At 38.8% G+C, this 21,724-nt stretch overlaps 1 long non-coding RNA gene across 2 annotated transcripts in view; it reads left to right on the top strand.

Annotated features, from left to right (window-relative positions):
- Positions 1 to 21,724, top strand: part of LOC111750989 (uncharacterized) — a 55,450-nt gene that overhangs the window by 18,233 nt on the left and 15,493 nt on the right. Inside the window, exons 2-4 of one of the 2 annotated variants that reach the window (XR_002786058.2) lie at positions 14,792 to 14,885; positions 16,903 to 16,971; positions 18,215 to 18,423. This is a non-coding gene — a long non-coding RNA (uncharacterized LOC111750989). The remainder of the gene's footprint in view (positions 1 to 14,791; positions 14,886 to 16,902; positions 16,972 to 18,214; positions 18,424 to 21,724) is intronic. The other variant, XR_002786059.2, reaches the window with a different exon arrangement.

Here is a 21,724-nt window from a genome sequence, read left to right as displayed (position 1 = left end):
TGGACTTATATCTGCTTCTGTATTCAATCTACTATGATACATTGTTTGGTTGATATATATAAAGAAAATATGGCCTCACACAGGTATCTGATTGGAAAAAGGGAGAATGTTTAATAGCTTTTCAGGTAACTGTGGATATTCTTTTTTGATACTGCACCAAAGCTCGAGAAGCAGTGAGTTTCTTAAAGGTTAGTTGCAATGTGGAATCTGAAATGATAGCATTAGCTTTTCGTATTCTGTTACATTAATATCTATAGTTCTGTCTTGCATTTTGAATGAGTCTTTTACTCATGCATGATTGTATAACATTATGCATTCATTGGTCATTTGGAAAATATCGGTTCACTGAGTTATACATATCTTCCAAAAGTTGGCACATTTCATTATGCAAAATAAAAAAATTACATTCGTGGAAATCACTACCAGTCTCATCAGAAAAATCTTCAGGTACTGGCAAGACGTCAAGCTTATAGTGGTAGTTCAAGTTTTCCAAAATTCTAATTTTCACTTGCACAGGAGCTTTCCCTGCTCTGGGTCACTGATGATGGTGCCAGTACACTATAAGGTATGGAGGCAGGGGCTGGGGAGGTGATGAACGGTTGTGGTTGGTAAAGGCCTGTTGTTGATATAAACTCCCCATGGCTATTTCTTGGCCAAGGCCATCTCCCTGTTACCTCCTTTCATCTGTGGAGCCCTAAAGATTGGCTTCTCTTTCCATTGCCACCATTACTTAACAAGAGCAACTTTATCATAAAGCCTTAATATGTTCTGGAAGTCTTCTTATAGAGGCAATGCAAGGGGTGCTTTGTGGGGTTCCTCTACTCACCCTACTCAGTTGTGCAGGATGCAAACTACCATCCTATTACGTAATGGATTCCAAGGCAGCATTTTAAAAGAGTCGAAGCATACTATTTGTTGCCTTGACCAAGATTTTTCTTCTGACCAACTGTAGAAAAGAAGGCATTCTCCTAGCTTCTCAGCTTCTAAGGGAATCGACAAACCTTTCCAGATTTTCTGTATTTTTTTTTTCTTATAGTAAACAGGTGACATAAAGGTAAAAGACTCCTCATTTTTTATCCTTTTATCCTTTTACAGTCTTAGTAAGGATGAAAAAGTCACATACAATGTTGGTCTTTGGCTCCAGAAAAAATTGAAAGAAAGCTAAGCTTCATTTAGGGAGAGTACAAAAGTTAGTAGCTTTCCTGGAATTTCCATCACAGGAGCCAGAAGGGCCTCTTTGGGAGAGTGAGGGGTAAGCAGATGGAAGAGCAGTCTGAGGAACTGAGGGTGTGTTTATAAGATCAGCATTAACAGTAGTGATATGGGTGGAAAGTACAGAAATAGATTACACTCTTATCCTCCCTGTTTTTTCCTTTTGTCACTGACTTAATAGATTGATCCTAGGGTGAAGAAGAAGTAGGGATTAGAGATAAAGGACCGACCAGAAGTTTCCACCATGTTCCAGAATACTCCAGGGATATTTGGTTGATTCAGTTTCCCTAAAACTATCTCTTTTTTATTCTAAAGCCTAGAATTCAGGATAGAGATCCATGTATTCCAAAATCTGCCTTACTAAAGACACTGTTTCTATGACTGAAACATTAGGAAGTTCCAGTGTCTTCTAGGGATCATTAAAAAAAAACATCATTAGGTGCTAGACTATCTTGTACCTGCCAATATCTTGTGAAAGACCTGCAACATGTATTGTACAGCTACTCGAAGTATGATCCGTGGACTAGCAGTAATGGTATTCTTTTTTTTTAAATCGTGCTTTACGCGAAAGTTTACAAATCAAGTGTCTCATACAAAAATTTATATACACGTTGTTATGTACTGCTAGGAAACCCTGGTTAAGTGCTACGGCTGCTAACCAAAAGGTTAGCAGTTCGAATCCGCCAGGCTCTCCTTGGAAACTCTATGGGGCAGTTCTACTCTGTCCTATAGGGTCGCTATGAGTCGGAATCGACTCAACGGCAGTGGGTTTTGGTTTATGTACTCCTAGTTGCTCTCGCCTTAGTGAAACAGCACACTCCTTCTCTCCACCCTGTATTCCCCATGTCCATTCAGTCAGCTTCTGTCCCCCTTTGCCTTCTCATCTACCCTCCAGACAGGAGCTGCCCACATGGTCTCATGTGTCTACTTGAGCAAAGAAGCTCACTTCTCACTGGTACCATTTTCTGTCTTATACTCCAGTCCAATCCCTGTCTGCAGAGTTGTCTTTGGGAATGGGTTCCAGTCTTGGACCAGCAGAAGGTCTGGGGACCATGACCTCCAGGGTTCTTCTAGTCTCAGTCAGACCATTAAGTCTGGCCTTTTTACGAGAATTTGAGGTGTGCATCCCACTGCTCTCCTGTTCCCTCAGGGGTTCTCTGTTCCGTTCCCTGTCAGGACAGTCATCGGCTGTAGCTGGGCACCATCTAGTTCTTCCGGTCTCAGGCTGATGGAGTCTCTGATTTATGTGGCCCTTACTGTCTCTTGGGCTCATCATTACTTTGTGTCTTTGGTGTTCTTCATTCTCCTTGCTCCAGGTGGGTTGAGACCAATTGATGCATCTTAGATGGGTGCTTGCTAGTGTTTAAGACCCCAGATGCCACTCACCAAAGTGAATTCAGAATGTTTTCTTACTACTTTCTGTTATGCCAGTTGACCTAGATGTCGCCACACCCCGCCCCTGCTACTCTGGCCTTCGAATTGTTCGGTTGTATTTAGGAAATTTCTTTCCTTTTGGTTTAGTCCAGTTGTGCTGACCTCTCCCGTATTGGGTGTTGTCTTTCTCTTCACCTAAAATCGTTGTTATCTACTATCTAATTACTGAATACCCCTCTCCCTCCCTCCCCACTATGTAACCATCAAAGAATATTTTCTTCTGTGTTTAAACTGTTTCTTGAGTTCTTGTAACAGTGGTCTCATACAATATTTGTCCTTTTGCAACTGACTAATTTCACTCAGCATAGTTCCTTCCAGGTTCCTCCATGTTATGAAATGTGTTACAGATTCATCGTTGCTTTTCTCTATCATTGCCCTTTATCGTTGGGTAGAATTCCATTGTGTGACTATACCATAGTTTATCTATCCATCCGTTGATGAACACCTTGGTTACTTCTATCTTTTTGCTGTTGTAAACAGAGCTGCAGTGAACATGAGTGTGCATGTATCTGTTCATGTGAAGGCTCTTGTTCCAAGGAGTGGGAATGCTGGATCGTATGGTAGTTCTATTTCTAGCTTTTTAAGGAAGCACCAAATCGATTTCCAAAGGGGTTGTACCATTTTACATTCCCACCAACAGTGTGTAAGTGTTCCAGTCTCTCCAGAACCTCTCCAGCATTTATTATTTTGTGTTTTTTGGATTAATGCCAGCCTTGTTGGAGTGAGATGGTATCTCATTGTAGTTTTGATTTGCATTTCCCTAATGGCTAACGATCGAGGGCATTTTCTCATGTATCTGTTAGCTACCTGAATGTCTTTGGTGAAGTGCCTGCTCATATCTTTTGCCCATTTTTTAATTGGGTTATTTGTCTTTTTGTAGTCGAGCTTTTGCAGTATCATGTAAATTTTAGAGATCAGACGCTGATCAGAATTGTAGTAGCTAAATTTTTTCCCCCAGTTTGTAGGTACTCTTTTTACTCTTTTGGTGAAGTCTTTGGATGAGCATAGTGTTCGACTTTTAGGAGCTCCCAGTTATCCAGTTTCTGTTCTGGTGTTTGTGCCTTCTTACTAATGTTTTATGTACTGTATGTGCCATATATTAGTGCTCCTAGTGTTGTACCTATTTTTTCTTCCATGGTCTTTATCATTTTAGATTTTATATTTAGGTCTTTGATCCGTTTTCACTTAGTTTTTGTGCATGGTGTGAGCTATGGGTCTTGTTTCACTTTTTTGCAGATAGATATCCAGTTATACCGGCACCATTTGTTAAAGAGACTATCTTTTCCCCATTTAACTGACTTTGGGCCTTTGTGAAATATCAGCTGTTCATATGTGGATGATTTTACATCTGGATTCTCAATTCTGTCCCATTGGTCTGTGTATCTGTTGTTGTACCAGTACCAGGCTGTTCTGACTACTGTGGCAGTATAATCGGTTCTAAAAGCAAGTAAGTGAGTCCTCCCACTTTGTTCGTCTTTTTCAGTAATGCTTCTCTTATCCAGGGCCTCTTTCCCTTCCATGTGAAGTTGGTGATTTATTTCTCCATTTCATTAAAAAATGTCGTTGGAATTTGGATTGGAATTGCATAGTATCTATGGATGGCTTTTGGTAGAATAGACATTTTTACAATGTTGAGTCTTCCTATCCATGAGGAAGGTTTTGTTTTTTCACCTATGTAGGTCTTTTTTTGGTTTCTTGCAGTAGTTTCTTATCGTTTTCTCTGTATAGGCCTTTTAGGTGTCTGGTTAGATTTATTCCTAAGTATTTTATCTTCTTAGGGGCTATTATACATGATGTTGATTTGATGATTTCCTCTTCGACATTCTCTTTGTTGGTGTAAAGGAATCCAACTGATTTTTGTATGTTTATCTTGTATCCTGATACTCTGCTAAACTCTTCTATTAGTTTCAGTAGTTTTCTTGTGGATTCTTTAGGGTTTTCTGTGTATGAGGTCATGTCATCTGCAAATAGAGATACTTTTAATTCTTTCTTAGCAATCTGGATGCCCATTATTTCTTTATCCAGCCTAATTGCTCTGGCTAGGACTTCCAGCACAATGTTGAATAAGAGTGTTGATAAAGGGCAACTTTGTCTGGTACCTGATCTCAAGGGGAATGCTTTCAGACTCTCTCCATTTAGGATGATGTTGGTTGTTGGCTTTGTATAAATGCCCTTTATTATGTTGAGGAATTTTCCTTCTATTCCTATTCTGCTGAGAATTTTTACCATGAATGGGTGTTGGACTTTGTCAAATGCCTTTTCTGCATCTATTGATAAGATCGTGTGGTTCTTGTCTTTTGATTTATTTATATGATGGGTTATATTGATTGTTTTTCTAATGTCAAACCATCCCTTCATACCTGGTAGGAATCCCACTTGGTCATGGTGAATTATTTTTTTTATTTGTTGGTGAATTCTGTTGGCTAGAATTTTCTTGAGGATTTTTCCATCTAAGTTCATGAGGGATACAGGTCTGTAATTTTCTTTTTTTTAATGGTGTCTTTACCTGGTTTTGGTATCAGGGATATGCTGGCTTCACAGAATGAGTTTCAGAGTATTTCATCCTTTTCTATGCTCTGAAATGCCTTTTGTACTAGTGGTGTTAGCTCTTCTCTGAAAGTTTAGTGGAATTCTCTAGTGAAGCTGTCAGGGCCAGGGCTTTTTGTTGTTGTTGTTCGGAGTTTTTTAATTACCTTTTCAATTTCTTCTTTTGTTATGAGTTTATTTAGTTTTTCTACCTCTGTTTGTGTTAGTTTGGGTAGGTAATGTGTTTCTAGAAATTCATCCATTTCTTCTAGGTTTTCAAATTTGTTAGAGTGCAATTTTTCATAATAATCTGATATGATTCTTTTAATTTCAGTTGGATCTGTTGTGATACCGCCTATCTCATTTCTTATTCAAGTTATTTGCTTCCTCTCCTTTTTTTCGTTTTTTACTCTGGCCAATGGTTTATTGATTTTGTTAATTTTTTCAAAGAACCAGCTTTTGGTCTTGTTAACTCTTTCAATTGTTTTTCTGTTCTCTGTTTAATTCTGCTCTAGTTTGTATCATTTGTTTTCTTCTAGTGCCTGAGAGCTTCTTTTGTTGCTATCTTTGTTTTTGTTCAAGTTGTAAGGATAATTCTTTGATTTTGGCCCTTTTTATCTTTTTGGGTGTGTGTATTTATTGCTATAAATTGACCTCCTAGCACTGCTTTAGCTGTATCCCAAAGGTTCTGATAGTGTTTTCATTCTCATTGGATTCCATGAATTTCTTTATTCCATCCTTAATTCCTTTTATAACCCAGTTTTTTTTGTGCAAGGTATTGTTCAGTTTCCGAGTGTTTGATTTTTTTTCCCCCTGCTTTTTCTGGTATTGATTTCTACGTTTATGGCTTTATGGTCAGAGAAGATATTTGTAATATTTCAGTGTTTTGGATTCTGTTAAAGTTTTGCTTTGCGACCTAATATGTAGTCTATTCTTGAGAATGTTCCATCTGTATTGGAAAAGACAGTATACTTGGCTGCTGTTGGGCATAGTATTCTGTATGTGTCTATGAGGTCAAGTTGGTTGATTGTGGCATTTAGACTTTCATGTCTTCATTTAGCTTGTTTCTGGATGTTCTGTCCTTCACCGAAAGTGGTGTGTTTATGTCTTCTACTATTATTGTGGAGCTGTCTATCTCACTTCCCAATGCTGTTAGAGTTTGTTTTACGTATCTTGAATCCCTGTTGTTAGGTATGTAAATATTTAATATGATTATGTTCTCCTGGTATATTGTCCTTTTAATCATTACAGTGTCCTTCCTTATCCTTTGCAGTAGGTTTAACTTTAAAGTCTATTTTGTCAGAGATTAATATTGTCACTCCTGTTTTTTGTTTGCTTGATGTATTTTTTCCATCCTTTGAGTTTTAGTTTGTCTGTGTCTTTAAGTCTGAGACTTGTCTCTTGTAGGCAGCATATAGATGGATCATGTTTTTTAATCCATTCTGTCACTCTCTGTCTCTTTATTGGTGTGTTTAATCCTTTTGCATTCAGTGTAATTATGGATAAGCATTAGTTTAGTGCTCTAATTTTGATGTCTTTTTTGTGCGTTATTGACAGTTTTTTTTTCCCGCTAATTTTTTATGCTGAGTAGTTTTTCTTTAAATATTGTCTTTTCCTCTTTTTTATGGTTGTTGAATTTGTTTTTGCTGAGTCTTTATGTTTTTCTTGTATTTTATTTTATTGTGTAGAATTATTAGTCACCTTTGTAGTTACCTTAATATTTACCCCTGTTTTTCTAAGTGTAAACCAAACTTTTATTTCTTTATGTTGTCTTCACTTTCTCGCCATATGAAAGATCTATGACTACATTTTTTATTCTGTTATTGATGTAATGTTGGCATCTTTTTCATTTTGACATCGCTGTTCCCTGTTTTGAGCATTTTTTTCATTTTTATGATTTCCCTATCTGGGTTGCTATCTGGTTGCTGTGTCCTCTGTTCTAGTCTTGGGTTGATGTCTGATGTTACTGATTTTCTAACTGGTGGACTCCCTTTAGTGTTTCTTGTAGTTTTGGTTTGGTTTTTGCAAACTCCCTAAACTTCTCTGTATCTGGATATGTCCTAATTTCTCCTTCATATTTGAGAGACAGTTTTGCTGGATATATGATTCTTGGCCAGCAATTTCTTTCATTCAGTGCTTTATATATGTCATCCCATTGCCTTCTTGCCTGCGTGGTTTCTGCAGAGTAGTCCGAGCTTCTTCATGTTGACTCTCCTTTGTAGGTGACTTTTTCGTTTATCCCTAGCCACTCTTAAAATTCTCTCTTTATCTTTGGTTTTGGCAAATTCAATTATAATGTGTGTTGGCGAGTTCTAGCTTAGGGGGGCCAGTAGATTATCTTTTCCTCCAGTTGTTAATTTATGCCTTCTCCAAGTCTGGGAGAATGGCTCCACATGTGCAGCAGGACCTATCTCAGGCCCAGGAAAATTGACTGTCACTGAAGCCAGCTTGGAGGATGGGGCATCGTAAGTTAGATGCAAGTACTTAGCTTTTGCTGAGAGCACTGTTCTCTGATTCTGGAAGTGTGAGTAGACTGTGCAGCTTGCTGTCTCTCCCTGAAGAACTCGCATCCGGAATGCTGCCAGCCCTGCTGCAGGTGCATCGGGATCATGCCTGAGGGGCTCCAGTTCCCACCAAGTCAGGTCCAGCAACCCTTCGCCACTTCTGAACCATCTTTCCCTCTCCCTGCTGCTCAGTCCAATTTCTTAACTTTGCCTTTGATGTTCAGGGCTCCTATCTTGTCATATATATAAATCATTTCACTTTTTTTTTTTTTTGGTCTTTGTTGTAAGAGGGACCGCCAGAAGCATCTGACTACTCCACCATCTTGGACCTGCCTCTCATTGTTATCTTCTGAAAACTACAAGGAGACCATGCAGGGCTTTGTTTCTCTAGTGCCTGTGGGAAACCTTCTGCACTGGCAGATTTAGTAACCAAATCAGCCTCTTCTCACGTCATCATGTAGGAAAATCTAGGCATCCACACTAGGTGATACCAGAAAAAATTATAGCAAAATGTTCTCATGAATATACAATAAAAAAGTACTTTGGCAATGTATTTTAGTACTGTTCAGTACATAAAAAAGAGATTAATAACTGGCAATAAGGGCCTAAGCTCTTGTTTGCTTTGTCCTAAAGTTAGTTAAGAATCTTGTACTATGGTGTACCTAGGTGGGTCTTGGACATTCAATTCATATTTGTTGCTGCTCATGTTAATACTTGGATGCTGATTAACTTCAGTGTCCAGAAATTGATGATTTATGAATCTCAGCAGTAAGATATTAGAAGTTTCTTCCTACTAAATGCAATATGATATTCTGGACTGAAACCTGAGGAGAAAAAGAATATTGATGGAAAAATTGATGAAATCTGAACACAGACTATAGTTGACAATAATGTACAAATGTTCATTTCTTAGTTTTGAAAAAAAACACTATAGCAATGTAAAATGTTAATATTAAGGGAAACTTAATGAAGGGTATATGGGAACTCTCTGTATTATCTTTGCAACTTTTCTGTAAATCTGAAATTATTCCAAAATTAAATGTCATTTAAAGAACATCTCTTCCTGGAGTTAGTCAAGACCTGATCCCTCACTTAATGAAGTCCTTAAAGTATTACCAGGTAAATGAAATAAGGAACTGCTCTATGCCAACTCATGCTGTCCATTTGTAGTTAGACCAACACTGGTTTAATTTGTTCAGTTAGGATGCCAGCAAAGCTACCAAATAGTCCCAAAACACATTTACTAAATATATAGGACAAGCAATTAAACAGAGAAGGTGCTTCCTTTACTCTCCATTCCTTGAACTTTTATGTGTAGAGTTTCTACTTGAGTACTTTGTGCTTGGTGATATGTTGTTTTAATAATAATCCTGAAATCATTTCATGGGTGACTGTTCCATCCACCCCCGCCCTCCTCCAGAGCACTTAATGCAGTGAGCTGCAGGAAGTAGGCATTCACAGAGCTTAAATCTCTCTGACTAACTGACTGACTCAATGTGCTACCTGTAATTATATTTTAAAATTTAATCAGAGCAGTTCTAGGAACTCAAGGGGATAAAGTCAAAATCAGCTATTCAATTGGGTTTGCATAAATCGTCTAAAGTGAATAGACTTCATCAAAACTTGTCAAAATGCAGAATTTGTCAGTGGAAACCAGAATATCAAAATTTTAAATCACCCATGTGAAGTACACTCAAGATGAAAGGTGAATAGTTCATGGTGAAGTTAGCATTTCTGCAATAAATTTTGAGCTGAACACAAAGTTACCAGACCTGCTTCTTCCTGCTTTTTGTTTAATTTTGTTTTCCTTTTAAAGGTAATCAAGAATCACAAATATTAGCTTGCTCTAGCTGTTGCTGGGTCTTCAGAAATTCTGAAAAAGACATGAAATGGAGGGAACCATTATCTCTCTGACTTTCTTCTCTAGTGTCTATATGACCAAAAGCCAAAACCACTTAAAAATACCAAGAATTGTAATAGCGCTAACTTTTTTTTTTGGTTAGATGCCATCAAGCCTGTTCTGACTAATAGTGACCCTTTGTACAATAGAACGAAATGCTGCCCGATCCTGCACCATCCTCACAATCATTGTTATGCTGGAGTCCATTGTTGCAGTCACTGTGTCAGTCCATCTTGTTGAAGGCTGTCTTCTTTTTCACTGATTCTCTCTACTTTACCAAGCATGATGTCCTTCTCCAGGCTGGTCCCTCCTGATAACATGTCCAAAGTACATGAGATAAAATTTCACCATACTTTCTTCCAAGGAGCGTCCTGGCTGTACTTCTTCCAAGACATAATTGTTTCATTCTTCCAGCACTCCATGGTATATTCATTATTCTTTGCCAACAATGTAATTCAAAGGCGTCAATTCTTCTTTGGTCTTCCATATTGATTGTGCAGTTTTTCAAGCATATGAGGTGATTGAAAATATCATGGCTTGGGTCAAGTGCACCTTAGTCCTCAAAGTGACATCTTTGCTTTTCAACACTTTAAAGAGGTCTTTTGCAGCAGATGTGCCCGATGCAATACATTGTTTGATTTCCTCACCACTGCTCCCGTGGGTGTTGATTGTGGATCCAAGTGAAATGAAATCCTTGACAACTTCAGTATTTTCTCTGTATATCATGTTGCTTATAGGTCCAGTTATGAGGATTTTTGTTTACTTTGTGTTGAGGTGTAATCCATACTGAAGATTGTGGTCTTTGACCTTCATCAGTAAGTGCTTCAAGTCTTCTTCACTTTCTTCAAGCAAGGTTGTGTCATCTGCATATCACAGGTTGTTAGTGAATCTTCTTGCAATCTTGATGCCATATTCTTCTTCATATAGTTCAGCTTCTCAGATCATTTGCTCAGCATGTAAATTGAATAAGTATAGTGAAAGAATACAATCCTGATGCACACTTTTTCTGATTTTAAACCACACAGTATCCCCTGTTCTGTTCAAACAACTGCCTCCTGGTCTATGCATGGTTTCTTCATGAGCACAGTTGACTGTTCCGAAATTCCCATTCTTCGCAATGTTATCCATAATTTGTTATGATCCACACAGTTGAATGCTTTTGCATAGTCAATAAAACACAGGTAAACATCTTTGTGGTATTCTCTACTTTCAGCCAAGAGCTACCTGACATCAGCAGTGATATCCTTCGTTCCAGTCCTCTTCTGAATCCGGCTTGAACTTCTGGTAGTTTCTTGTCTGTGTACTGCTGCAACTACTTTTGAATGATCTTCAGGATGATTTTACTTGTGTGTGATGATATTAGTGATATTGTTCAATAATTTCTGCATCTGTTGGATGATCTGTTGAATCATTTTTCTTTGGAATAGGAACAAATATGGATCTCTTTCAGTTGGTTGACTAGGAAGCTATTTTCTTCCAAATTTCCTAACATAGATGAGTGAGTACCTCCAGGGCGTGTCTCAGTTGGTATTCCGGCAATTCCTGGAGCCTAGTTTTTCACCATTCCTGTCAGTGTAGCTTGGCCCCTTGCTTTAGTACTATTGGCTCTTGATTGTATGCTACCCCCCAAAATGGCTGAATGTTGACCAATTCTTTTTGGTACAGTGACTCTGTGTATTCCTTCCATCTTCTTTTGATGCTTCCTGTGTCGTTTAATATTTTTTACTGTAGAATCCTTTAATATTGCAACTCGAGGCTTAAATTTTTTCTCCAGTTCTTTCAGCTTGAGTAATGCTGAGCATGTTCTTCCCTATTGGTTTTCTAAGTCCAGGTCTTTGCATATTTCATTATAATACTTTACTTTGTCTTCTCGAGTTGACTTTTGAAATTTGCTCTTCAGGTCTTTTATTTCATTATTTTTTCTTTAGCTTTAGGTATTCTACGTTCAAGAGCAAATTTTAGAGTGTCTTCTGACATCCATTTTGGTCTTTTCTTTCTTTCTTGTCTTTTTAATGACCTTCTGCTTTCTTCATGTGTGATGTCCTTGTTGTCGTTCCACAACTTGTCTGGTCTTTGGTCATTAAGTGTTCAATGCGTCAAATCTATTCTTGAGATGGTCTCTAAATTCCAGTGAAATATACTCATGGTCATATTTTGGCTCTCGGGGACTTGATCTAATTGTCTTCAGCTTCAGCTTGAACTTGCATATGAGCATTTGATGGTCTGTTCCACAGTCAGCCCCTGGCCATGTTCTGACTGATAATATTGAGCTTTTCCATTGTCTCTTTACACAGATGTAGTCGAATTGATGGTTGTGTATTGCATCTGGCAGGGTCAATGTGTATAGTCACTGTCGAAGTTGTTGAAAAAAGGTATTTTCAATGAAGAAGTTGTTGGTCTTGGAAAATTCTCTCATGCCATCTCTGGCATCGTATCTATCACCATGGCCATATTTTCCAACTACTAATCCTTCTTCTTTGTTTCAAGCTTTCACATTTGAATCGCCAGTAATGATTAATGCATCTTGATCGCGTATGTGATCAATCTCAGACTGCAGAAGTTGGTAAAAATCTTCAATTTCCTCATCTTTGGCATTAGTGGTTGGTGTATAAAAATGAATAGTAATCGTATCAGCTGGTCTTCCTTGTAGGCGTATGGATATTATCCTGCCACTGATAGCGTTGTGCTTCAGATAGATCTTGAAATGTTCTCTTTGACAATAAATGCAATGCCATTCCTTTTTAATTTGTCATCCCTAGCATAGATTGCCCAATTCAGAATGGCCAATACCAGTCAATTTCAGCTCACTTATGCCTAGGATATTGATCTTTATGTTCCATTTCATTTTTGATGACTTCTAATTTTCCAAGATTCATATGTCATACGTCCAATGTTCTGATTACTAACGGATATTTGCAGCTGTTTCTTCTCATTTTGAGTCATGCCACCTCAGCAAATGAAGGTCCTGAAAGATTGACTACATCCACATCATTAAGGTCGACTCTACTTTGAAGAGGCAGCTCTTCTCCCAGTTGTATTTTGAGTGCCTTCCAACCTGAGGGGCTCATCTTCTGGCACTAATCCAGACAGTGTTCCACTGCTATTCATAAGGTTTTGGCTGGCCAGTTTTTTCAGAAGTAGACTGCCAGGTCCTTCTTCTAGTCTGTCTTAGTCTGGAAGCTCAGCTTAAACCTGTCCACCATGTGTGATCCTGTATCACAGCAACATGTAAGCCACTTCAGTATGACAAATTGACAGAAATGTTGGGAGAGCTAATGTTAGAGATTCTCAGAGTGTTTTTAACGTATTAACTTATTCCTTAAAATTTCTATAAAAGATGCAAATGCAGGAATTATTACCATTTTTGAAGTAGGAATATATAAATTCAAGAGAATAAAAATAGTACCCAGAATAAACTACAAATTGTATTTCTTAGGCCATTACTTGTTCAACTAATCTTGTGGCATGCCCTTACATTGGTATTACTTAGAGTAAGTTATTAAGTGAACACAACTCCATACCTCTGCATGTAACTCACATTTTTTTCTTGACTCAGTGATGTATGTTCAGGAACAAAGCACTTGATAAAGTGTGATATGGATCCTTTGAAAGAGCCAGATGTGTGAGGTTTGGAGCAGTAAATGTAAGATCAATAGTTGTTTTTCATTTAACTATTTCAAGTCATATCTTTTATTGCAGAGATTATAAAGTTTGATACAATTTTGGCAGAATGAATTTAAAAATATGTGTATATGTGTGTGTGTTTGCATGTGTATACATGTATATATAAGTCCCTGGGTGTTATAAGTTATTAAGAGCTTGACTACTAGCCAAAAGTTTGACGGTTCAAACCCACCCACAGGCACCTCTGATGACAGGCCTGGTAGTCTGCCTCTGAAAGGTCACAGCCTTGAAAACCCTATATAGCAGTTTTACTCTGTACACGTGGGGTCACCATGAGTCAATAATCTCAAAGGCAACTGGTTTTACTAGGGGGCCCTGAAAGACCAGTATAAATGGAGTGCAGAGGGGAAAGGGGAGGTGAAGCTGGAAAGGTAGGCAAGGCTTTGGAGCTTGTAAGGATTTAACTCTTTATCCTAGATATAATTAACGATATGCCATTAAAGAATTTTCAACAGGGCAGGACATGATAAGATCTCTGATTTGAAAGAGCTCTCTGGCTACAGTGTGGGGAGGATTGAAGAAGAGCCTCAGATGATTGAAGGGACTAATTCAGCAGGGGTGCAAATGTGAAAAAATTTTACTTTTGTTGCTAAACAAGTTCAAATGTGTTGATACTATTTCCCTTCCAATTTCTTAATGATATCTCTGACAGATGCCATAGCTTCTACATCCCTTTCTGTTACTAAAAAGTCCAGCCTGATCTATCCAGTGCAATCCTGTACCCAGTTCAAAGTCTTCCCTCTACTTTGTCCCCTCCCGCTTCCCCAACCTAGTCATGCCCGAAGACCTGAGGGACATCCCTGGAAGTGGGTTTGGACTATGGTCTGTTTTCATTTTTCTCCATTATTGGTATTCTCCTTGGGCTACATAGCCTAAGTGGAGGGTTGGGGAAAAGTCGCAAATGTCTCTTACTTAATTGGAGCTGCTGTGGATATACTCTGCTGGGCAGGCACACAGATGCTGCCTCTGTGTGATGAGACCTGTTCATTCTTTAGGAGCCCCTGCACAGGCCTCTCCTCTACACAGTTCCTTGATGTGGGAGACACGGCCTCTTCTGACACCCTACGTTGGCAGTATGCCCCAGAGCTTCTTGGCTTTGGGGTACTCTTGCCTGGTGTGTTGCCCTCTTGGGCAGATACCAGCAATTCAACTCATGCCTGGCTTTCTTCTGCAGTATCTTCTGGGAAATCCAAGCATCTTGCTCTACCAACTGGCACTGCTACTCCTTGTTCTTCAATTTTTGTTTTTCCCCTGCCCAAGTTGGTGCCAAGAAATCAGCAACTCTGCTGCCTAAATAGATGTTCAACATAACAAGGAGATACTTCTTGAAAGCATTTCCTGTCTTTGCAAGTAATTTGATTGGGTTCCCTTACTTGGCTAGGAGAGAGGGGAAGGACCTTATCACTTGCCCCCAGGGGCACACTTTATGTGACACTTCTCTTACATGATGCAGAGAGGAGGAGGGGAGGCTGTTGCTTGGAGGAGCAAATCCAGTTCTGCTGCCTCTCAGTAACCCACTGGTTCTCTTTAGGTGGTCATGGTTCCTTGATGCCTATTGTCTTCAGTTTTGGAGCTTCACGGCAATTCTGAAAACACAAGAAGATAATAATATGAAAATATGAGAGGTAAGGGAGAGGGAGAGTCAAGGATGATATCCAGTTTCTTAATTGAAAAATGGAGAGTGATAAGATAGGGAAGAGTCAAGAGGGGACCAGGTTGTTATGGTGAAGAGGGGGCTGTGAATTTGATTTGGAACATTTTAAATGTGAGGGTGCTTTTGGAACGTCTAACCGGAGGCCTGGAGATCAAAGAAGTCTAAGCCAGAGGTAAATATTTTGAGAGTCATTGGTGTATAGATTAAAAAGAAGAAGAAAAAAAATGATAGAATTGATGTACATGCAACCTCGTACAGAAAGTATAAGGTACGAACAACAATCGGGCTAGGATTGATCTTTGAGGAACTCCAAAAGTTAAAGGCAGAATAGAACAGGAAGGAGTTGGCAAGAAGAGATTAAGAAAGAATAGTAGAAGGAAAACAATGAGCGTGTAGTAGAATAGAAGCCAAGAGAAGAGAGTGTTTCATGAAGGAGGAAGGCATCAACATGTTAAATGCCAGGAAGAGGACAAATAAGCTGAGGACTAAAATGCCACTGGGTTTAACAACCTGGAGATCATTAGTGACTTTACTGACAACCATTTCAGGGGAGTGGAGGAAACGGAAGTTAGATTGATGTTAAAAAAAGAAGCGTGAAGTGAGAAAAGGGAGACAAAGAGTAGACAAGTCCTTTAGAAAGAGAAATAGGGTGGCAGTGAGTGGAAGAAGAGGGGTTGAGGGAGGGTGATTTAGTGGTTGAAGAGACTGGACATGTTTGAAGGCTGATGGGATGGAGCCAGTACAGAGGCGGGGTTGGGAATTAAACAAACGAGAGAAGGCAGTTGGGGTGGGATCCAGAGCACAGGAAGAAAAACTGGCCTTAGACAGGAGGCAAGAAATTGAGAAACGGTTGATGTAATTTTATGTAAATATGTAGGTTTCAGTTTGGGAAAATTGAAACTTCTGATACTTCGTGTAGGATAGGTAAAGTCATCTGGTGGGGTGGGCGATTTGGTAAGAAATTTTAGCTAAGTTGAAAACAAAGTGTTTATTATTACTGCTTTACCATCATCTGTAGAAGCCTTTAGATTCCAAATTCCATTTGACTTAAGACATTTTCCAGGGTAGCATGTCTCTCTCATCTTCTAAGACATCCTCCTGTATTGCCTCAGACATGCTGAAAAGCAACCTTTTGGTTAGACAGACATGCTAACCATTTGTACCAACCAGAGACTCCAAACATGCTAAAATGAAAGTTTTTTTTTTTCATAGCCAGTGACCCTGGTTTACTCATTAATACATATCCCAGCAAAAGTTAAACCCTAAGAGATTAGAAGAAAGGCAACGTATTCAAGTAGTCCCTAGGCTTGCTTCTCACTAAGATCACTTGGTTTTGACTCTGGATTTAGGGTCAGTGCTTGTTTTCATAACTACCATAATATACAATGCCTTTAGTCAACATATAATAAGTAAAAACTGCAGAAAAAAGTTTAGATTTCTAAACATCTTCTCATAGACATAAAGTAACAATTTAGAAATTCTGGAACAAACTTACAACAGATCTTATTATACAACATTTACTAAGTGGCCAGCATGCTTAGAAAACCAGGAAAACCAGTTTTATGTGACACCAACTTCAACTGGACTTACAGGCTTAGGTGAGAGGATAATTATATATCATTAAAAAAAGTCTCAGAGTAAATGAGTTGAGACTCTGTAATACATGACTGATTAGTAAACCTCATAGTTCTGATACCAGTAAATAAGGCTAACTCATGAATTAACTAGGTTCATTAATAAGTTCGAATTCCCCAAGCTAGGTGGGGCTCAGTTCAGCTGGAGCTGCCATGAGTCAGAACTAACTTGACAGCAATAGGTTTGTTTTGTTTTTTTAGGTCTCTGTGCAGGTCATTAGTGGGGAGGAAAACGTAGTCTAAGGTTATGTATACATTATGATAGGACCAGGGCTCAAAGGAATAAATAAGTTCCCACTTTAATCCTGATCACGTTCTTACTCCCCCTTCTCATGTCATTTTTCTTTGCCACAGAAACTTGGAGCTTGGCAATATAGAGAAGGTGAAGGCAAAGAGAAAGGAAAGGCATCGAAAGGGGAAAAGGTCAGTAAAGGAAGTTGAAGGGAAGAATGAAAAGTTGGAAAGAGAAAGAGGAAGCAATACTCCTAAAATATTTTTAAAATGTTCAAAAGCAAAGGATTTTAATTAGTCAACAAAAACACTAAAAAGTAGCACTTATGTCTCCTTTCCTCCCCTTATATCTATATCCCTACCACTTCCACCTTCCCTGCACCGCCCCCCACCCCAGCCTTTCTTGGTTAGGACATTCTGATACAGGACATTTTACCAAAGTCACAATTGTCTTGAACGTGTTCTTTTAATATACATCTTAGAGCCAGTGGTCATTATTACTTGGGTTCTTCTAATTAAACAGAATTGCTTCTAACTGCTTTATCGTGACTAGTAATGAAGTTATCCTTCTTCCAAGGCATTGCTTGAGAGGATGCCCCAAATAGGGAATCAAAATTCGAGCCCACTTCTTGCTACTAGGAAGTCCCTGGGTGGTGCAAATGGTTAATGCGCTCAGCTGCTAACCCAAAGGTCGGAGGTTTGAGTCTACCAAGAGGTACCTTGGAAGAAAGGCCTGACAGTCTCTTTCCCAGAATCAGCCATTGATAACCCTCTGGAGCACGGTTCTCTTCTGACATACACGGGGTTGCCATGAGCTGGAATCCACTGGTCAGCAGCTGGTTCTCATTATTATTCTTAGAATGGAGATGGCTTGTCTTCTGAACCTTGCAGGCAGGGCCACTCTCTTGACTTTCGACAACACTAATGCCTATTTATATTCTTGTTAATGCTTTATGTTTTATTTTATTTTCTGTTATTTCTTTTACCTGTGTGTCGATTATTTGAAAGCCTTTGTTTGGCTTCAGCAGTTTTCTCTGGAGATGAATGTAGCCAATAGCAATATAAATGTTACTTTGCCCAAGTAAGGCAAAGAAATCCTAGTTCATTGCTTTTATCACAGGTTTGCCTTCAAAGGGTAGGCTACACTGAGATGAAGTAGCATTATGTATGTTAGTAAATGTTATATGTTTATGGTATTCTGATATTTCACTTTTTTTAAACTTCTTGGAATAATAATAAATTCCTTTATTCTTTCAGTCAGTTTAGATGGGGAGCTTGAAAAGTGGCTTCAATCATGATGGCGTTTCTTTCTTTGGAGATTTGTTTTAATAATTACCCAGGCTTTGCTGCCCATATTTCCATATTTGCTTCCATTCCTTGATGCTATAGGTGATCTTCCCTCATAATCTTTTATCCTCATAATTTTACTTCCCAGAGGCAAAAGGACACACTCTGTACCTGACTGCATTTCGAAACACCTGGGCTAGTCTGACCCACCCCTCCACAGGCTATGTCACCAGGACACTGAAAAGGAAGTTGCTACTGACTGGAAGCCGGTAGTTCTGTGCTGAGCTTAGGTGCACTTAAACCAACATGGAACCCTGAAGGCCAGACTGTAGCGGGTTGTCTCAGAACCTTCTTGAAGTAAGTTTACAGCCAGATTATTAATTATTTTAATGTTGGTTTTTGAGATACCACTTCATGGGGTTTTTAAATTTTTAATGCTCAACATAGAAGCATGAGGTCTCTAAATGTAGAACATCACTGAATGAAGGCCTTCTTTTTCATCCCTTTGTAAAAGTCTCTTTCTTCTTAGTCTCTTGTTTCACTCATTGAGTTGGGAGAAATACTCACTTCCTCGGAATTATTCTGTTTTATTTTGTTTAGGTCTGGTCAAAAAAAGAAGGGGAGGTAAAGTGTGATGGAAATGAAATTGAAGGATTAATTAATAAAATATTGTATGTTTTGCTTTAGGTTGTGTATGCTTCACAGTTCATTTTTATAAAATAATTCATCTAATTCCCACAGATTACTCCAAGTATTATTTATCATTCATTCATTCAACAAGCATTTATTAAATTGGGCGCTTTGAAAGTAGAGAGAGAGAGATTTCAACTAGAGTGTAAACTTTATGAATCTAGGATTTTTGTCTGTTTTTCTCACTGCTATATCCCTAGCACTCAGAATTGGGCCTGGCACATAGGGGGCACTAAATAAATATTTGTTGATGAATGAATACATGAATATTAGTGTGATTTTTAAAAAGAAATTCACTTTAGAATAAGAGGTGTATTAGGTACATTGGACTTGGAACTATGAATATCAAAAAGCCTGCCACTCACGAAAGAGCCCTGAGGAAGACTTGAAGCACCCCAGTGTCAGAGAAAGTATGCTCCTTTATGTTCAGAGTGGACAGCTGTATTTCATTTCGTATTGTTTTTGCTTCAAAGGAGGCAGGTGGTTAATTTTCTCTCTTCATTTGCACTCTGGTTTAGAAGGTGAAGACTCTGATCTGAAAAATAGTGAATTATGGCAGTTTTTTCTGTGTTCATTTAGTGCCTGACTCTAAGGACTTTCAAGGCAGTGACCAGATGATCATATTAAACCTCACAGCTCAACACAGAGGTTATGAGCAGAACGCTGTTGGGGTGGGCAGTGTGTACTACTGCCCAGGCAGTGCCACACTGACTTTCACTAGAATTTTCATTTTTGAATTTTATATTTACTGTTCCTTTATTTCTATATTCTTCTCAGACCAGCAGTAAAGAGAGGAGGAATTGAAGATGGGGATCTGGGATGTTGGTGGTGGACTCAGCCAACACCCTCTGTCACCCACTTCCTTTCCTGTCTACTTAGCTCAGAACATCTTTCTTTTCCTTTGCTTCTCCAGCAGCAAAGTCAAAGGTGGGCGCCAAGTACATAGTTGGCCGAGGACACACCCCAGGTAGAGAAGGCACCATCACCTCCGTTTTGTGGCCTCAAGGAGCCACAACTTCCGAGTGACTTTTCTGAGGTTATGCTGGCCTGCAGCAGTGAGACCAGAAGTTTTGTCTAAGGCTTTAGGTATTACACTGCTCTATAAAAAACACATAAAGCAGCCTAGTACTTTTATGATGCAACTGAAGTATTATGGGATTCCATTTTATAAGAACTTAAATCTAGCACATAAATCTCTCTCAGGTCAGTGAGGCTTTGTGTGTGTGTATGTTTGTTTCCTTGTAACTCACTCTGGGTTTGCCCAAAGCAAACATTTCCAAACTAGCTTATTAGAAAAAACACTGTGGTGTAGTGTCTTTTCTCAATTAGAAAAGTACGTAATTGCAAATCAGATTCATCTCTAGATTAAACTTTGACGCAGAATGAGTGAAAACCCTGCACCACACTTTCTTGGTTTATAAACTAAGAGAATTGCATGTAATGAACTCTAATGCCACTTTCAGCTCTAATGTTCTACGTAGGATCAAGGCCTCTTGTCTCTTTTTTCTACTGCTTTTAAATAATAGAATGTAAAGAGTTGGAAAAAATCCTAGCATTGGTTCAGTAAGCCATAGTTAAGTCTGATTTAAATGGAACCTAGCTGACCCACTTAGCTTATAAAGGAGGGAATTCAGTGAGCACAGAAAAATCTAGCTATTTGTCTAGCTGACACAACTGAATAATGGCAGAAACCTGACATTTTTATCACCAATCAAGAATTTTTTTCCCTCAGAACAAGAAGGGAAGGAGAATAAACAGAAGCTTTCAAAAAAAGATGAAACTCCTATTTCTGCTAAGATGGCATTGCCTGTTATGCCATTCCTTGTATATCTCATGCCAAAATGTTGGTGACTATTGGACAGAGGCATGCACTGGTTACTTTAGGATTAAACACAAGACCGTAACCTCATAGAGAAAAAGACTACACTGTTCTTTAAGAAACTAACACCTTCCTTAATTTTTCCTCTTGGCTTCACTTTTATTAAAATAGTAAAGGAGGCAGAAAAAATGTGTTCAAAAGACAAGAACCAGGAGTTCTTGCCCAGCCTCCACAATTTTTGGAAAATTTGATGGATGAGTAGAATGAACTAATGTGAAAATGGTAACTCTCTGCTCCATCACTATTATCCTGCTTTAGGAATGAGTATTACCTAAGTATGTACTCATCCTCCTCTGGGAGTCGGACTCTTCCTGACTTTCCTGTTTCGTTGGGCAGTGTCACTGTTCTCCAAGTTGTTTATACTACCAAGCTGTCATCTTTGACTCCTCCCCTTTCTTTGATACATTGAAACAGTTGCTAAACTCCATGGATTCCTCGTTTGCAATATATCCTATATCAGATTTACTTCTTCATTCCTATTATTTTTCACATCAACTAAAGTCATATTTTGTGAGTAGAATGACATGGATTTTAGTCAGGCAGAGATGGGTTTGAGTCCTAGCTCTACTATCCATATGTCATTGCTTAATCTCCCTGACTCTTAGTTGCTTTACCTATAAAATGGGGATAATAATTGTATTGGCCTCAAAGAGTTGTGAGAATTAAATGAAAGAATGTATGTAAAATACTCAGTAGAGTACCTGTTATTGTCAAGTTGGTTCCAACTCATAGTGACCCTGTGTATAACAGAACAAAACACTGCCTGGTCCTGTGACATCCTCACAATTGTTGTTACGCTTGAGCCCGTTGTTGCAGCCAGTGTGTCAATCCATCTCACTGAGAGTCTTCCTCTTTTTCTCTGACCCTCTACTTTACCAAGCGTGACATCCTTCTCCAGGGACTAATCCCGCCTGATAACATGTGCAAAGTATGTGAGACATAGCCTTGCCATCCGTGCTTCTAAGGATCATTCTTGTTGTGCGTCTTTCAAGACAGATTTGTTCCTTCCTTTGACAGTCCATGGTATGTTTAGTATTATTCGCCAACACCACAATTCAAAGGCACAGTTTTTCTTTGGTCTTCTTTATT

Source organism: Loxodonta africana, chromosome 3, assembly GCF_030014295.1.
Source record: "Loxodonta africana isolate mLoxAfr1 chromosome 3, mLoxAfr1.hap2, whole genome shotgun sequence".
NCBI lineage: Eukaryota > Metazoa > Chordata > Mammalia > Proboscidea > Elephantidae > Loxodonta > Loxodonta africana.
Note: the sequence above shows the minus strand (reverse complement) of the source record. Positions and strands in the feature narration are given on the sequence as shown.